General features: G+C 38.8%; 1 pseudogene; it reads right to left on the reverse strand.

The window, feature by feature from the left end:
• Positions 1 to 18,369, reverse strand: part of LOC110257123 — a 36,416-nt pseudogene extending 18,047 nt beyond the window's left edge.

Genomic DNA, 18,820 nt, shown 5'->3' on the forward strand with positions numbered 1-18,820 from the left:
GGTTGTGGGATGGAAATCATGTGAAATCAGATTGTTATGATCATTATATGACTACAGATGTGATAAATTCCTTTGAGTAATAAAAAAATACTAGGATAAGCTAAAAAAATAGAGCTGCAATGAATATGTGGGTGCATGTGGCTTTTTCAAGGAACATTTTGACTGGATATATGCTCAAGAGTGGGATTGCTGGGTCATATGTTAGTTCTACATATAGTTTTCATAAGGTACCTCCAATCTGTTCTCCATACTAGCTGTATCAGCTTACATTCCCACCACCTGTGCAGGAAGGTTCCCTTTTCTCCACACACCTTCCAGCATTTGCTATTTGTGAACTTATGAATGATGGCCATTCTGAATGGGTGAGGTGGTATCTCATGGGAGTTTTGATTTTTGCATTTCTCTAATAATAAGTGATGTTGAGCATTTTTAATGTGCCTTTTGGCCATCTTTATATCTTCCTTGGAGAAATGTCTAGTCAGCTCTTTTGCTCATTTTTTATCTGAGTTGTTAGTTTTTTTGCTGTTGGGTTGTATAAGTTGTTTGTATATTCTATAGATTAGGCCCTTGTCCATTATATCATTTGAAACTATTTTCTCCCATTCTGTAAGTTGTCTTTTTGTTTTCTTTTTGGTTTCCTTTGCTGTGCAAAAGCTTGTCAGTTTGATGAGGTCCCATTGGTTTATCTTTGCTTTTATTTATGTTGCGTTGGGAGACTGACCTAGGAAATATTTGTAAGGTTGATGTTACAGAATATTTTGCCTATGGTCTCTCCCAGGTGTTTGATGGTGTCTTGTCTTATATTTAAGTCTTTCAGCCATTTTGAGTATTTTCAAGCATGGTATGAGGGTGTGTTCTAATTCCATTGATTTGCATGCAGCTTTCCAGGTTTCCCAGCAATACTGTCTTTTCCCATTTTATGTTCTTACCTCCTTTGTCAAAGATTAATTGACCATAGGTGTCAGCATTTATTTCTTCAATCTCTATTCTGTTCCATTGGTCGGTCTGTCTGTTTTGATACCAGTACCACACTGTCTTGATGACTGTGGATTTGTGATTTTGCATGAAATCTGGGAGAGTTTTGCATCCTGCTTGGTTTCGGTTCATCAGGATTGCTTTGCCAATTCTGGGTCTTTTGTGGTTGCATATAAATGTTTGGATTGTTTGTTCTAGTTCTGTGAAAAATGTCATGGGTAATTTGATAGGGATTGCATGGAATATGTAGACTTCTTTGGGAAGTATGGCCATTTTTACAATATTAATTTTTCCAACCCAGGAGCATGGAAAATCTTTCCATTTCTTTATATCATCTTTAATTTCCTTGATTAATGCTTTATAGTTTTCAGCATATAAGTCTTTTACCACCTGGGTTAGGTGTATTCCCAAGTATTTGATTTTTGGGGGTGTAATGTTAAGGGGTGTTGTATTTTTATATTCCTTTTCTAACATTTCATTTTTAGTATACAAAAATGCAACTGATTCTGACTGTTAATCTTATATCCTTCTACGTTGCTGAATTTGTTGATCAGTTGAAGTAGTTTTGGGGTTGAGTCCTTAGGTTTTTCTATGTGTAGTATCATGTCATTTGCATACAGTGACAGCTTTACCACTTGTCTTCCTATTTGGATGCCATTTATTTCTTTGATTTGTCTGACTTCCTCATCTATTGAGATGATCATGTAGTTTTTGACTTTTCTTTTTTTAATGAGGTGTATGACATTGATTGATGTGGCTAGGACTTCCAGTACTATGTTGAACAGCAGTGAAGAGAGTGGGCATATTTGTCTTGTTCCAGATTTTAGTGGGAAGGCTTTCAGCTTTTCTTCATTGAGTATTATATTTGCTGTGGGTTTGTCATAAATGGCTTTGGTTATGTTAAGGTATATTCCCTCTATACCCACATTGGTAAGAGTTTTGATCATGAATGGATGTTGGACTTTGTCAAATGGTTTTTCTGCATCCGTTGAGATGATCATGTGGTGTTTGACTTTTGTTAATGTGGTGTATGACATTGATTGATTTCATGTCTTGAACCATCCTTGTGAACCTAGGGTGAATCCTACCTGGTCATGGTGTATGATATTTTTGATATGTTGTTGGATTTGGTTGGCTAGGATTTTGTTGAGAATTTTTGCCTCTATATTCATCAAGCATATTAGCCTATAGTTTTCTTTTTTGGTGGTATCCTTGTCTGGTTTTGGAATTAGGGTGACAGTGGCATCATAGAATGTCTTTGGGAGTGTTCCTTCTTCTTCAACCTTTCAAAAAAAGTTTAAGAAGGATGGGCATAAGTTCCTCTTTGTTTGTTTGGTAGAATTCTCCTGTGAAGCCATCTGGTCCTGGACTTTTATTTGTAGAGAGTGTTTTTATGACACAGTCAATTTAATTTCTAGTGATAGATCTGATCAGTTGATCTATTTCTTCTTTTTTTTTACTTCAAAAATGTTCTTAGATTTTTGAGACATAAATTACCATGTGTACTTTACAAAACATTCAGCTCATTTTATGAATGAACTGGTATAATTCTTTTTTTAATTTTTTTAATTTTATTGTCATTTCCCCAACACTTTTTTCCACGGTATAGCATGGGGACCCATTTACACATACATGTATACATAATTTTTACTCCCATTGTCATGCTCCATTTTAAGTATCCAAAAAAAATCAGAATACACATTCTTCTCAAATGCACATGGAACAGTCTCAAGAATTGACCACATATTGTGGCACAAAGCTAACCTCAACAAATTTAAGAGTATAGAAATTATTTCAAGTATCTTCTCTGAGCACAATGGCACGAAATTCTTTCTTCTTGATTCAGTTTTGGCAGGCTGTCTCTAGAAGGTTGTCCATTTGTTCTAGGTTGTCAAATTTGATAGCATACAATTGTTCATGGTATTCTCTCATTTTTTTTATCTCTGTACTATCCATTGTGACTTCTTTCTTTTCATTTCCTATTTTGTTTATTCGGGTTTTTCTCTCCTCTTCTTGGTAGTGTCTAGCCAGAGGTTTGTCAATTTGTTTACCTTTTCAAAGAACAAGCTCTTGGTTTTATTGATTTTTCTCTATTGTTTTTGGACTCTATTTTATTGATTTCCTCCTTGATCTTTATGATTTCCTTCCTTCTGCTGATTTTAGGGGGGTTTTTTGATCTTCTTTTTCTAATTCATTCAGGTGGTGGGTTAAGATGTCTATTTGAGATTTTTCTTCTTTTTTGAGGACGGCCTGTATTGCTATAAATTTCCCTCTGAGCACTGCTTTTGCAGCATCCCCAAGATTTTGTGTGATTTTGCCTTCATTAGCATTTGTCTTGAGGTATTTTTTTTCTTTCTCGATTTCCTCATTGACCCATTAGTTTTTTAGCAGCATGTAGTTTACTCTCCATGTAGTATGTTTTTTTTCTCATTTCTTTCCCTGTGGTTAATTTCTAGTTTCATGCCATTGTAGGCAGAGAAGATACTTGAAATAATTTCTATGCTCTTAAATTTGTTAAGGTTAGCTTTGAGTCCCAGTATGCAATCAATTCTTGAGAATGTTCAATGTGCACTTGAAACGAACCTGTATTCTGATTTTTTGTATGTAATGTCAAGAAAATGTTGAATAAGTCTAACTTTTCTATCATGTCCTTTAGGATTTCTGGTGCCTTGTTGATTTTCTGTCTAGAGGATCTGTCCACTGATGTGAGTGGGGTGTTAAAGTCTCCTACTATGATTGCATTCCCATCAATTTCTCCATTTATATCAATTACTATTTGTTGGAGGTATCTGGGTAGTCCTATATTAGAGGCATATATATTGACCGTTGCAATGTCCTCTTCTTGAATGGATCTTTTAAGCATTAAATAGTGTCATTCTTTGTCTTTCCTTAGGGCCTTCATTAAAAGTCTATCTTGACATATAGATTGAAAGTGAAAGGGTGGGGAAAAATATTTCACGCCAATAGACATGACAGAAAAGCAGGAGTCACAACGCTCATATCAGACAAAATAGACTTTAAAACAAAAGACATAAAGAAAGACAAAGAAGGACACTATTTAATGATTAAGGGATCCATCCAAGGAAAGGATGTTACTATCGTCAACATATAGGCCCCAAATACAGGAGCACCCAGATACATACAACAAATATTAACAGACATAAAGGGAGATATTGATGAGAATACAATCATAGTAGGAGACCTAAATACCCCCCTCACATCAATGCACACATCCTCTAGACAGAAAACCAATAAAGCAACAGAGATCCTAAAGGAAACAATAGAAAAGTTAGACTTCATTGATATCTTCAGGACACTACATCCAAAAAAAGCAGAATACACAGTCTTCTCAAATGCTCATGGAACATTCTCAAGAATCGACCACATATGGGGACACAAAGCGAATCTCAATAAATTTAGGAGCGTAGAAATTATCTCAAGTATCTTCTCTGACCACAATGCCATGAAATTAGAAATCAACCATGGGAAAAGCAAAGAGAAAAAACCTACTCCATGGAGACTAAACAACATGCTCCTAAAAAACCAATGGGTCAATGAGGAAATCAAGAAGGAAATTAAAAACTACCTTGAAACAAATGATAATGAAGACACAACCTCTCAAAATCTATGGGATGCTGCGAAAGCAGTGCTCAGAGGGAAACTTATAGCAATACAGGCCTTTCTCAAAAAAGAAGAAAGATCCCAAGTTGACAACTTAACCCTCCACCTAAATGAATTAGAAAAAGAAGAAAAAAAAGTCCTAAAGTCAGCAGAAGGAAGGAAATTGTAAAGATCAAAGAAGAAATCAATAAAATAGAGACTCAAAAAACAATAGAGAAAATTAATAAAACCAAGAGCTGGTTCTTTGAAAAGGTGAACAAAATTGACAAACCCGTGGCCAGACTCACTAAAAAGAGGAGAGAAAGAACCCAAATAACCAAAATTATAAATGAAAAAGGAGAAATCACAACGGATACAGCAGAAATACAAAAAAACCATAAGAGAATACTATGAACAACTACACAGCAACAAGTTTGACAATCTGGAAGAAATGGACAGTTTTCTAGAATCTTACAGCCTGCCAAAACTGAATCAAGCGGAAACAGACCAACTGAACACACCAATCACTAGAAATGAAATTGAAGAGGTCATAAAAACACTCCCTACAAATACAAGTCCAGGACCAGATGGCTTCACAGGTGAATTCTATCAAACATATAAAGAGGAATTGGTGGCCATCCTCCTTAAACTCTTTCAAAAGGTTGAAGAAGGAATACTCCCAAAGACATTCTATGAGGCCACCATCACCCTCATTCCAAAACCAGGCAGAGATACACCAAAAAAGAAAACTATCGGCCAATATCATTGATGAATATAGATGCAAAAATTCTCAACAAAATCTTAGCCAACCGAATCCAACAACATACCAAAAAAATTATACACCATCACCAGGTTGGGTTCATCCCAGGTTCACAAGGATGGTTCAACATATGCAAATCAATCAGCATCATACACCACATTAACAAAAAAAAAAAAGCCAAAAATCATAGGATCATCTCAATAGACGCAGAAAAAGCATTGGACAAAGTTCAACATCCATTCATAATCAAGGCCCTTGCCAAAGTGGGTATAGAGGGAACATTCCTGAACATCATCAAAACCATTTATGATAAACCCACCGCAAATATAATACTCAATGGGGAAAAATGGAAAGCCTTCTCACTCAAATCTGGAACAAGACAGGGATGCCCACTCTCACCACTGCTCTTCAACATCATTTTGGAAGTCCTAGCCACAGCAATTAGACAATCAAAAGAAATAAAAGGCATCCATATAGGAAGAGAAGAGATAAAACTGTCACTGTATGCAGATGACATGATTCTATACCTAGAAAACCCTAAGGACTCAACCCCAAAACTCCTTGAACTGATTAATAAATTCAGCAAAGTAGCAGGATATAAGATTAACATTCAGAATTCAGTTGCATTTGTGTATACCAGCAATGAAACATTAGAAAAGGATTACAAAAATATGATACCTTTTAAAATTGTACCTCACAAAATCAAATACCTCGGAATACACCTGACCAAGGAGGGAAAGGACCTATATGCCGAGAACTATAAAACTTTAATCAAAGAAATCAAAGAAGATGTAAAGAAATGGAAAGATATTCCATGTTCCTGGATTGGGAAAATCAATATTGTAAAAATGGCCATACTACCCAAAGCAATCTACAGCTTCCATGCTATCCCTATCAAATTACCCAGGACATTTTTCACAAAACTACAACAAACAATCCAAACATTTATATGGAACAACAAAAGACCCAGAATCGCCAAAGCAATCCTGAGAAACAAAAACCAAGCAGGAGGCATGACTCTCCCAGACTTCAAGAAATACTACAAAGCCACAGGCATCAAAACAGTGTGGTACTGGTATCAAAACAGACAGACAGACCAATGGAACAGAAGAGAGAATCCGGAAATAAACCCTGACACCTATGGTCAATTAATCTTTGACAGGGGAGGCAAGAACATCAAATGGGACAAAGAAAGTCTATTCAGCAAGCATTGCTGGGAAACCTGGACAGCTGCATGCAAAGCAATGAAACGAGAACACACACTCACACCATGCACAAAAATAAACTCCAAATGGCTGAAAGACTTAAATATACGACAGGACACCATCAAACTCCTAGAAGAAAACATAGGCAAAACACTCTCTGACATCAACCTCATGAATATTTTCTCAGGTCAGTCTCCCAAAGCAACAGAAATAAGAGCAAAAATAAACCCATGGGACCTCATCAATCTGACAAGCTTTTGCACAGCAAAGGAAACCCAAAAGAAAACAAAAAGACAACTTACAGAATGGGAGAAAACAGTTTCAAATGATGCAACCGACAAGGGCTTTATCTCTCTATATATATGCAATTTATACAACTCAACAGCAAAAAAGCCAATCAACCAATGGAAAAATTGGCAAAAGACCTGAATAGACTGTTCTCCAAAGAAGATATACAGATGGCCAACAAACACATGAAAAAATGCTCAACATCGCTGATTATAAGAGAAATGCAAATCAAAACTACCATGAGATACCACCTCACACCAGTCAGAATGGCCATCATTCATAAATCCACAAATAACAAGTGCTGGAGGGGCTGTGGAGAAAAGGGAACCCTCCTGCACTGCTGGTGGGAATGTAAACTGGTACAGCCACTATGGAGAACAGTTTGGAGATACCTTAGAAATCTATACATAGAACTTCCATATGACCCCGCAATCCCACTCTTGGGCATCTATCTAGACAGAGCTCTACTTAAAAGAGACACATGCACCCGCATGTTCATTGCAGCACTATTCACAATAGCCAGGACGTGGAAACAACCCAAATGTCCATCGACAGATGATTGGATTCGGAAGAGGTGGTATATATACACAATGGAATACTACTCAGCCATAAAAAAGGATGACATCATGCCATTTGCAGCAACATGGATGGAACTAGAGAATCTCATCCTGAGTGAAATGAGCCAGAAAGACAAAGACAAATACCATATGATATCACTTATAACTGGAATCTAATATCCAGCACAAATGAACATCTCCTCAGAAAAGAAAATCATGGACTTGGAGAAGAGACTTGTGGTTGCCTGATGGGAGGGGGAGGGAGCGGGAGGGATCAGGAGCTTGGGGTTGTCAGACACAACTTAGAATAGATTTACAAGGAGATCCTGCTGAATAGCATTGAGGACTTTGTCTAGATACTCATGTTGCAACAGAAGAAAGGCTGGGGGAAAAAACTGTAACTGCAATGTATACATCTAAGGATAACCTGACCCCCTTGCTGTACAGTGGGAAAATAAAAAAAATTTATTAAAAAAAAAGTCTATCTTATCTGATATGAATATTGCAACTCCTGCTTTCCTGTCTTGTCCATTGGCATGAAATAGCTTTGCCCATCCCTCACATTCAATCTATATGTGTCCTTTGCCCTAAGGTGAGTTTCTTGTAGACAGCAGATTGAAGGTTTTTGCTTTTTTATCCAATCTGCCACTCTGTGTCTTTTGATTGGAGCATTCAGTCCATTGATATTTAATGTGATTGAGGATAGCTGTGTATTTATTTCCATTTTAAACTTTGTTTTCTTTTTGATTTTATATTTCTCTTTTCTCCCTATTTTTTTTTTTTTGGTTGGATGATTCCCATTTATTTTATGTTCAAATATTTTTCTTTTCAGTTTTTGTGAATGTAATGTTCGGTTTTGATTTGTGCTTTCCCTGTTTTTTAAATATGTTAACCCCTTCCTATATCTGCTTGCTTTAGCCTGAGAGTCATATATGTTCAAACACATCCTGAAAATAAAAAAGAACCTATATTTTCTTACTTTCCTTCCCATTGTATGGTTTTGATGTCTTTATTTTTTTCCAACATCCTCATGTTTAGATCTGCACGCTGGCTTATTTAAGTGACTGCTTTCCAGTTACGGTTTTCTCCAGCCTAATATTTCTTTTCTTCCTTGTTTTTTTTTTTTTTTATTTAGAGAAACCCTTTCAGTATTTCTTTTAGAGTAGCACTGAGAACTATGTCTAGATACTCATGTTGCAACAGAAGAAAGGGTGGGGGAAAAACTGTAATTGTAATGTATACATGTAAGTATAACCTGACCCCCTTGCTGTACAGTGGGAAAATAAAATAAATAAATAAATAAAAATGAATTGGTTTAGTATTGCTGTACTATTTTAGCTTTGGTTTCTTGAAGAAATTCTTTATTTCCCCTTCTATTTTTTTTTTTTTTTTGTCTTTTTTTGCTATTTCTTTGGGCCGCTCCTGCGACATATGGAGGTTCCCAGGCTAGGGGTCAAATCGGAGCTGTAGCCACCGGCCTATGCCAGAGCCACAGCAACGTGGAATCCGAGCTGCATCTGCAACCTACACCACAGCTCACAGCAACGCCAGATCGTTAACCCACTGAGCAAGGCCAGGGACCGAACCTGCAGCCTCATGGTTCCTAGTCGGATTCATTAACCACTGCGCCATGCTGGGAACTCCTCCCCTTCTATTTTAAGTGATATTCTTACTGGATAGAGTATTTTAGGTTGCAAATTTTTATCTTTTTAGCATTTTAAATATATCTTGCCACTCCCTTCTGGCCTGTAGTGTTTCTGTAGAGAAATCAGCTAATAGACTTATGGGGGTTCCTTTATCATTAATGCTTTGCTTTTCTCTTTCTACCCTTAGAATCCTCTCTTTAACTTTTGCCACTTTTATTATAATGTGTCTTGGGGTGGGCCTGTTTGGGTTCAACTTGTTTGGGGCCCTTTGTGCTTTCTGCATCTTGATATCCCTATCCTGTAGGTGTGGACAGTTTTCAGCCATAATTTCTTCAAATATATTTTCAATCCTGTTTTCTTTTTCTTCTCCCTCTGGAATTCCTATTGTGCATAGATTGGCCCACTTTATATGTCCCATAGGTCTCTCATATTGCTCTCATGTTTTTTCATTTGGTTTTCTGTCTGCTGTCCTGATTTGGTGATTTCCATTGTTCTATCTTCCATGTCACTAATTTGTTCCTCTGTATTATTCATTCTGGTCTTTGTCTCCTTTAGCTCAGTTTGCATCTCTGCAAATGAATTTTCTAGTTTTTCTTGGCTCCTCCTTTTTTTTCTAGTTCCTTTCTAAAGGAATCTGCATCATTGTTCATATCCTCTCTTAATTCCTTCAGTATGTTCACTATCTCCCTTTTGTCTGTCAGACTGCAGAGGTTTGTTTCATTGTTGCCTGCTTTAGGTGAATTCTCCTGTTGCTTTAACTGGGAATCATTTCTGAGCTTCTTCATCTTGATTGCGTTTTTCTTTTTCTGTGAATTTGGGGGAGCCAAACTGTAGTCTTGTAAGACTACTTCTATGCAAGAATACCACTTTGTATTTTCGGGGGGGGTTACTATTTATTTTTGGTCTGGGAGTTTGAATATTTGCTGTCTCTTTCTTCAGTGTTTGCAGGCTATTATTCCCAGGAGGCTCAGTATCTTTTCAGGGAGAAGGAGGCAATGGGTGTGGCCAATAGTCAATGCCTTGTCATTGGGCTCTCAAAAGCAGCAAGGACCTGGAGTAAGATGGCACAGGCTTCTCCTAGCTGCAGGGCCCTGGGAAGTGGTAATGAGCTCTACAAGGATCTACAAGGTGACTAGAGCATTTGGCAGTAGCAGCAGCAGGGTGTGTGAGTTCTCAGGGGAGTGAGAGCAACAATGGCTTGTGTTCCATTGCAATGCCTTCCTCCGAAGTGAATGGAAGTGAAGGTGGTGCCTTTCCATGGACCCCTAGTGGGAGAGGGGCATGACCATCTTTAGAGTCAGTGATAGCTGTGGTGGTTTTTCCTTTCCACCTGTAGACCATGCATAAAGCAATACATCTCACTTAGCCGCATAGGAGGTGCTATACAGGCTGCTCCTAGTTGCAGGATCCTGGGAAGGGACAGAGATGTGGGTACTACCCAGAACATTTGGAAGTGGAAACAGCATGGCTGTTGTGTTCCCAGGTGTGCGAGAGCACCAAAAGGTGGTGTTTGGTCACAATGCCATCCTCTGTAGTGCCTCTGAGGTGAATGGGGCTGCAGGTGGTGTCTGTTCACAGACCCCCAGGGGTCAAGAGCCACTCCCACCTCTGCAGCCAGAGATAACTGTGGTAGTTTGCCCCCACCTCCTGTAGACCATGACAGAAGCACCTCATCCTGCTTAGCCCCCACAGGAGGCGCTGCACAAGCTACTCCTAGTTGCAGGTTCCTGGGAAGGGACAGTAATAAGCATCTGGGCACTGCCCAGAGTGTTTGGTAGGGGCAGGTGCAGGGTGGATGTGATTCCAGGGGAGTGAGAGCAACAACAGGTGGTGTTCTGTGACAATGTCCTTCTCTGTGGTGCCCTCTGAAGTGGTTGGGGCTTTAAGTGATTTTTGTTCAGGTATCCCCAGAGGTGGTAGGTCATGCCCACCTCTGGAATCAAAGATAACTGTGTTGGTTTTCCCCTACCACCTGCAGACCATGCAAGAAGCACCCAGTCCCACCTAGCCTATGAAGGAGGTGCTAAACCAGCTGCTCCTAATTGTAAGGTCTTCAGAAGGGACAGTGACCAAGTATCTGGGTGCTGTTGAGCATTTGGCAGTGGCAGCTGCAGGATGGGTGTGTTCCCAGGGGAATGAGAGCAACAGCATATGGTGCTTGGTTGCAGTGCCTTTGTTTTTTCTTTTTTGCCAATCACTGTGGTGACTGGGGTTGCAGTTGGGAGCCCACTCACAAGACCCAGTGGTGGCAAGCCTCACCTCCATCTGGTCTCTGAGACAACTGCCATGTTCTGTCCATGCCACTTATAGATTGTGCAAGAGGCATCATGTTGCACTTATCCCCCTGATGTCCTTGGCCCACACAAGAGGTGCCTGGCTACTGGTAGCCTGAACAAGAAGCACCCAGTCTCCCTTAAATCAGCAAGAGGTTTCCCACTGCACATAGCCTATGCCAGAGCCACCCCATCTTCTGAGGGCCCATGGGCATGTGCATGCTCCAATGCAGGGAGTTTCTTATGGAATATACCCCCCAACTCCCCTCCCCAACAAGCTGCCTTGCCTCTCCTGTGGGCCTGGACCTTCTCCCAGGTTCTCTCTGCCATGGAATTCCCCTCTCCAGCCTGTTGTATACTGATCCCTGCCCATGCAACACTTCTCCTTAGCCCCTCGTGCTGTCACTGGGACAGCCAGCCCCAGTCCTCTCCCTGGGACTGACCTCCAGAGCCTGAGTCTCAGTGCCCAACCCCTGCCCAAGTCTCTCAGGCTGTGGTGTCCAGGCCAGTGGTTCAGGTCATCTGTGCAGCTCTCACTTTGCTTTGCTGTTCTCAGTCCAGCTGTTGTTCTTTTCTCGTGACTTTGAGGTCAGGCTGACTCAGCTCATCTTTCATCAGTTAGGTGGCTTCCCAGGGTGTGGGATCTTTTTCTCCTTCACAGCTCCCTCTCAAGAATGCTAATCCCATCTTGATTCCTTTTCTCTTTCTCTCTCTTGTTTTTTTTTCCTTTTGTTCTACCCAGCTATGTCAAGAGTTTCTTGCCCCTTTTGGAGATGTAAGTTCTTCTCCCAGCATTCAGTTGATGTTCTTTGTGAGTCATTTTACACGTAGATGTGTTTTGGGTTGTTTGTTTGTTTTTTGATGTGTTTGTGGGAGAAGGTGAGCATGACCTCTTACACCTCTGCCATCTTGCTCCACCTCCACAAATCATTCTCTCAATGAATACATCCTGAGCATTTACCATGTTACAGAGTCTATTAATAGGTGCTGAGGATAAAGTGAAAAACCATGTGTAGCAATGCCTGTCAATGTGCTCCCGGTCCTCAAAGTCACTGCCTTCAGTCAGGCTTCTCGCAGGCCTGCTGGAGATGCTGTGGTCCCTGCTCAAAGCCCTGAGCCCCAGCCCCACATGCCAATGAACACATCAATTGTGAAATTTTATTAAAGATTATAATATGCCTTGAAATATCTTTTGTCAGTTATCTAATGAAGACTACTTGAATATCCAAAAAGTACTCATTTTATTTTTTAATTTTTATTAGACAATTAATTTACAGTGTTGTGTCAATTTCTGCTGTACAGCATAATGACAAAGTCTTTTTTTCATACTCTCTTTCATCATGTCTATTAAAGTATCCACCTAATGGTCTCCATTGATTTAGCTCCAGACTGCCTTTGGCGTTCTCTGAATTTGTTTATTTTCTAATTTTTTTTTATTGGAGTATAGTTGGCTTGCAATGTTGTTTTAGTTTTAGGTGTACAGCAAAGTGAATCAGTCACACATATACATATATCTATTCTTTTTCCCCCTATAGGTAATTACAAACTATGAAGTAGATTATCCTGTGCTATACATGGTTTCTAGTTAATCATCTATTTTATACAGTGGTATGTATGTGTTCTTCCCATCTTTTGGATTCTTCCCTCCCCACAATGGTTCCACCTATGGGAACCATAAGATTGGTTTTGAAATCTGTGTTTCTTTCTGTTTTATAAATAAATTCTTTTTATCATTTTTATTAGATTCCACATATAAGTGATATTATAGTTTTCCTTCTTTGTCTGCCTGACTTCTCTCAGGATGATAATCTCAAGGTTCATCCATATTGTTGCTTAAGGCATTAGTTCAGGCTTTTTTATGGCTGAGTAATAGAGAAGAGGTGGTACATGTTGCTTGTTCCTTTGAAAAGAGAATTTAACTGAAGAATGGAAATCCAGGTTGGATCTCATGAATAGAGACAACAAAGCTTGATTACCTTCATTCATCCATGGAATCACCTGAGTCAGAGCTTAAGGAAAGAAAGAAACCTATGATAAAGGAATGTTACTATCACAAATTCTTCACATGTATCAAATACTAAACTCCTGCAAAATATTTTGATTCTGGTTCCATCCATGTTGCTGCAAATGGCATTATTTTGTTCTTTTCTATGGCTGAGTAGTATTCCATTGTGTATCTATACCACCTCTTCCTAATCCAATCATCTGTTGATGGACATTTGGGTTGTTTCCTTGTCTTGGCTATTGTGAATAATGCTGCAATGAACATGTCTAGTCACTTATTATGGGGCTTGATAATGTGAGGAAAAAGTGTGTATACATGTATGTGTAATTGGATCAACATGCTGTACAGTGGAAATTTGACAGAACATTGTAAACCAGCTAAAATGGAAAAAAATAAAAATCATTACACAAATTTAAAATAAATAAATAAATAAACTTTAACCCAAAAAAATACTTTGGTTCCCAACTTCACACTCCAGACAGACTAGAGGTGGGACCATCAGCACAACATTAAATGTTAGTCCAAATGCTAGTTCCATAATGTTGAGGTTTATATTTATGAATAAAATTTGTAAAATTATTGTACTTAAGCATAGGGCATACAGACACACACACACTCAGACAATATCAAAATTTGAAGTGACTAAGGAAAAAACCTGAGGTTCAAAAAAAATATTTACCTAAGAAGATAATAGAGATAATAATAGAGAAAATGAATAATACAGATAGTTCCCATTGTGGCTTATTGGGAAAGAACCTGCCTAGTACCCATGAGGATTTGTGATTGATCCCTGGCCTCACTCAGTAGGTAAGGATCCCACATTGCCCTAAGCTCTGGTGCAGGTCATATATGCAACTCAGATCCTTTGCTGTTGTGGCTGTGGTATAGACATGCAGCTGTAGTTCTGATTTGACTCATAGCCAAGGAACCTCCATATGTCATTGCTGAGGCCAATAAAAGAAAAAAAAATGAGTCATACAAACAAAATTAATCTAAGCATTAATTCACTGTTAGAAATACAGTGAATGAAAACAAACAAATCTCCCTCTAAATCTATTTGAAATACATGAATTTAAAAACATAGCATGAAACAAGGCTAATGAATTAAACTGAAAAATTCACAGTATGTCTCTATCCCAGCAGTAGCATTGTGAATTGAGAATTTATATATAATATTATAGAAGTAGAAAAACCAAAAAATACACAAGGATGAATTTATCAAAGCATGTGCAACACACATTGTTAAAAACTACAAAACATTCGTGGGTGAAATTAAAGAGAACATAAATAAAAGAGATATATTTTGCACATAAATTAGATAAGCCAATGAAATTACAGAGGGGGCTCTCCCCACAATTAACCTATAGACTCAAGGCAATCAGTGTCAAAATAACAGAGCCTACTTTAGAAGTTAATTCTTAATTTTATATAGACGTGAAAGGGAATCAAAATAGACAAAATAACTTAAAATGAGAAACACACCACCAGACGTACTTGACCTAATTTCAATTTCAGTACCTAATTTCAGCAACTCTTTCTTAATCCATAGCAATGGAAACAGCAATAATTGAATGAGGATAGAAATATACATCAATAAATAATTTGGATAGAGTGAATAAGTTTGAAATAGAACTATATATATATAAGTTTGAAATAGAACAATATATATAAGGTCAAATAATATTTTACAAATGCACCAAGGCATTTGAATGTGGAAAGGATATTGTCTCAATAAATGATGCCAGCATGATTCAATATCAACATGTCTTAAATGAACACTCTTGTGTTGCACCATGTGCAAAACACATAACTAGAAATGGGTTGAATTGTTAAAAATTAATGAGAAAACTATTTTGAAGAGAACATTGGACACAAAATTGGAAAATATGGGCTATCAAAATTTATGGAATAGGACACAAAAGTCATGAACTAGAAAAGAAAAAATAATAATTTAGACTTTATAAAAATAAGATGCACCTAATCTTCAAAAGAAACTCTTAACAGAATAAAACAACTAGCTTCAGACTGGCAGAAAATATTTATACAACATATTTCTGATAAAGATGTGAATCCAGAACACAGAGAGGAGATAAGAAAGTCAATTATTTTTTAATACTAGAGGTAAAAGTTTTGAAAGTATGTATCACTAAAGAAGATAGCAGATCAGTCTGTATAGAGACATCCAACATCATTAGCCATTAGATAAATGGAAATGAAAACCATAGCGAGATACCCCAGCAAACCACCTAGAATGGCTGACATCAGAAGACTGTCAATACCAGAGGCAGTGAGGATGTAATTAGAAAATGGGACACTCACTCATACATGGTGGGCAGTAACACATAATGTCGAAGATTGATGAGAATGTGTTGGTCAGTTTCTCATATAATTCAATATACACTTGACCCAGCAATTACGCTCCTAGTTAATTAAGCAAAAGAAACAAAAAAACTTCTTCCAATAAAGGGTTGGATGCAGAGCTATAAACATGAACATATACATGGGACCAAGGTGATACTGATGCATCACCTTTGATGAGGGAAAACTAATGTTCATTGTGCTTGGTCCATGGTCTTGTTAAGCCAAATTTCTTATTGCATTTGTTTCAAATCAAACATATTTTAGATGTCTTGCAATGTTCTCAATTTCCACAGAAGACAAAATGGGTATTCATAGGAGGGAAGGGAGTTGCCCCAGGCCACACACTCTGGCAGGTACAGCCTATAACTTGGATATGTTTTCCCAAATATTCTTCTCTTACAGCTATGTGGTGCTGAGCCTCAGAAGCAGTTTTAATCATATTCATCTTTAACTAAGTACAGAATGAAGGAGGAGAACTATGTGGTCCTTCACTGGATGTAGAAGAAAAGAGGTTATAACTTTGTCTCATAACATAAAACTGGTATCAAAAGGTGAGTAGAAATGATTTTCATGGTGATTCAGAGTGCAGGTATTGAATGAGACAGACACCAAAATCACTGGGGGCAACAGAAGACTCCAAACCACATGAGCTTCCTTTGTCCTCTCATTCCCAGTCTGGAATGAGCTGGAGCTGGAGTATTTTCCAAACACACTCATGCCATCAGACACTCCAGAAACAACTAATCTGAGAGGGAACTGCTGAGTGATGGGAACAGCACTGTCTTAGAGTGATCATTATTTCTAAAATCCAGAAGAATCCTTGAGTCCCTCAGTGGAGAACTGAACTCTTAGCTGTGGATTATTTCCTGGAGCAATAAAGGCTGCTCTACAATTTCTTCTCCTGACCCATCATCACCACCACCAACAACCCAAAACATGAAAAGAACACTGAATGGGAAGCAAAGAAAGGAAAAGCCATACTTTACCAAGTCCCAGTTCTGTCGCCTTGCTATGCCACAGGAGCTGGGTCAGCCTGGAGCTTCCACCAATTCATAAGGACCCTCATGTCCTCCTCCCCAGGCCCTAGCTACCACCATTCTGTCCTCTGCTCTATCAATTTGACTTTTTTAGTTTTCACATAAAATTAGATCATGCAGTATCCGTCCTGTTTTGAATCTGACTCCTTTCACTAGCATAATGGACAAAGTTCCAGTTTTGCAAAAGGAATAAGTTCTCAAGGTCGAATGCATAGCATGATGACTTGAGTGAACCAGACTGTATTGTATACACAGTAATTACTAATGCAGTGGATCATAAATTCTCTCATTGCACACACAAATAAATTAAAATGTTAAGTGTGTGGAGATGAAGAGCACAGCAAGTAACTTGATTGTGGTGGTTATTTCACAATGTACACATATCAAAATATCAATCTGAATACTTTAAATATGACACAATTTATGTATCAATTTAACCTCAATAAAGATATTAAGAAGAGAACAATAAATTCCTGGTAAATAAAAGAAGACTTAAGAACTCTTAGCTATGAAATTGCTCAATATTGTAAATAAGCAATAATCCATAACATCAATTGACAATTCATGGTTTATACTAATGAGTTGCTAGGAAAAGAAAGAATAACTGTAACAAACTGCAATTGTTACCAAATATTTACTGAGTATTCATTTCAGGCTGGGTCCAAGATTAGACTTGCAGGATATGAGGTTATGTGTCTACATGTGTCTGTTATAAAGATGAGCAAATGTCAGTAAGACAAGACTGCTGCCTTGTGGAAGAGTTTCCCTAGGGCCCCCTTCATGTCCCTATTTCTCAGGCTGTAAATGAAGGGGTTCAGCAATGGGGTGACCACAGTGTACATCATAGAGGGAATTATGTCCTTGGCACTGGAGGTGTTGGATGAGGGGACAAAATACAGCCCCATAATTGTCCCATAATACAGAGAAACCACAGAGAGGTGGGAGCCACATGTGGACAAGGCTTTGCAGATGCCCTTGGTGGATGGAACCTTGAGGATGGTGGCTCCAATGTGGCCATAAGAGGCCAAGATACATGTTAGTGGGATGGTGACGACTGCCAGTCCTACTAGAAAATGACCAGCTCATTGAGAGATGTGTCTGAGCAGGAGAGCTTGAGAAGGGCACCAAAGTCACAGAAGAAATGGGGGATGGTGTTGTCAGCACAAAAGGACAGCTGTGTCAGGAGGAGGGTGTAACACAGGACATCAGCACTGGAGAAAATCCAAGATACAGTTACTAGTAAGGTACATAGTCCCTCTCTCATGATAGTGGTGTAGTGGAGAGGGTGACATATGGCCATGTACCTGTCATAGGCCATTGAGGTGAGAAGGATATTGTCCAGAACAGTAAAAAAATAAGAAAATACATCCAAGCTATATACCATGCATATGAGTTTGATGGATCCTGAGTCTGCATGTTCATCAGCATCTTAGAGACAGATGTAAAGGAGATGTCTGTAAAGGCCAAGTGGCTGAGGAAGAAGACCATGGGGGTGTGGAGGTGAGGATCCAGCCTGATGAGCAAGATAGTGAGCAGATTCCCCAGGACCATGGTCAGGTACATGCCCAGGAACAGGGCAAAGAACACACCCTGCTGCTCTGGCCGAATGGGGAGCCCCAAGAGGAGGAACTCAGACACGCTGCTCTGGTTCTCCCTCCTCATGCTCCTCTCCTGTCTGCTAGGGAGGCAGGTGAGTGGGAAATGTCAGATACACTGAAGTCATGATTGTGGCTACCACACTAGCCTCTCTCACCTTCTCATGGAAAAAAAAGATTACCTGCCGCCATTTCTTTTACCACCTAGTGTTAGCAAAGCACATGACACACCCTCAGCACTCAACATGTTTCCTTTCAATGAAAACCAGTGCAAATGCTTCCTTTTTCTTTTTAATAAACCATGTTTCTCACACTACACTGCTATTTGGACATAGAATAAATACGACATAGTCCTTCCATCAGGAGATCAACTCTCGAGGGCTCACCTGACCAAGGACTAAGTAAAGGTTTGAACCTGAAGCCTGATTCAATGTGTTATGATTTTGGTCCCACCACTTTCTCGCTCTAGGACTTGGGATGCTAAGTCTCTCTTGCCCTTTTGTTGTCCCTCTAAATGT

Source organism: Sus scrofa, chromosome 1 (assembly GCF_000003025.6).
Source record: "Sus scrofa isolate TJ Tabasco breed Duroc chromosome 1, Sscrofa11.1, whole genome shotgun sequence".
In the NCBI taxonomy this organism is placed as follows: domain Eukaryota; kingdom Metazoa; phylum Chordata; class Mammalia; order Artiodactyla; family Suidae; genus Sus; species Sus scrofa.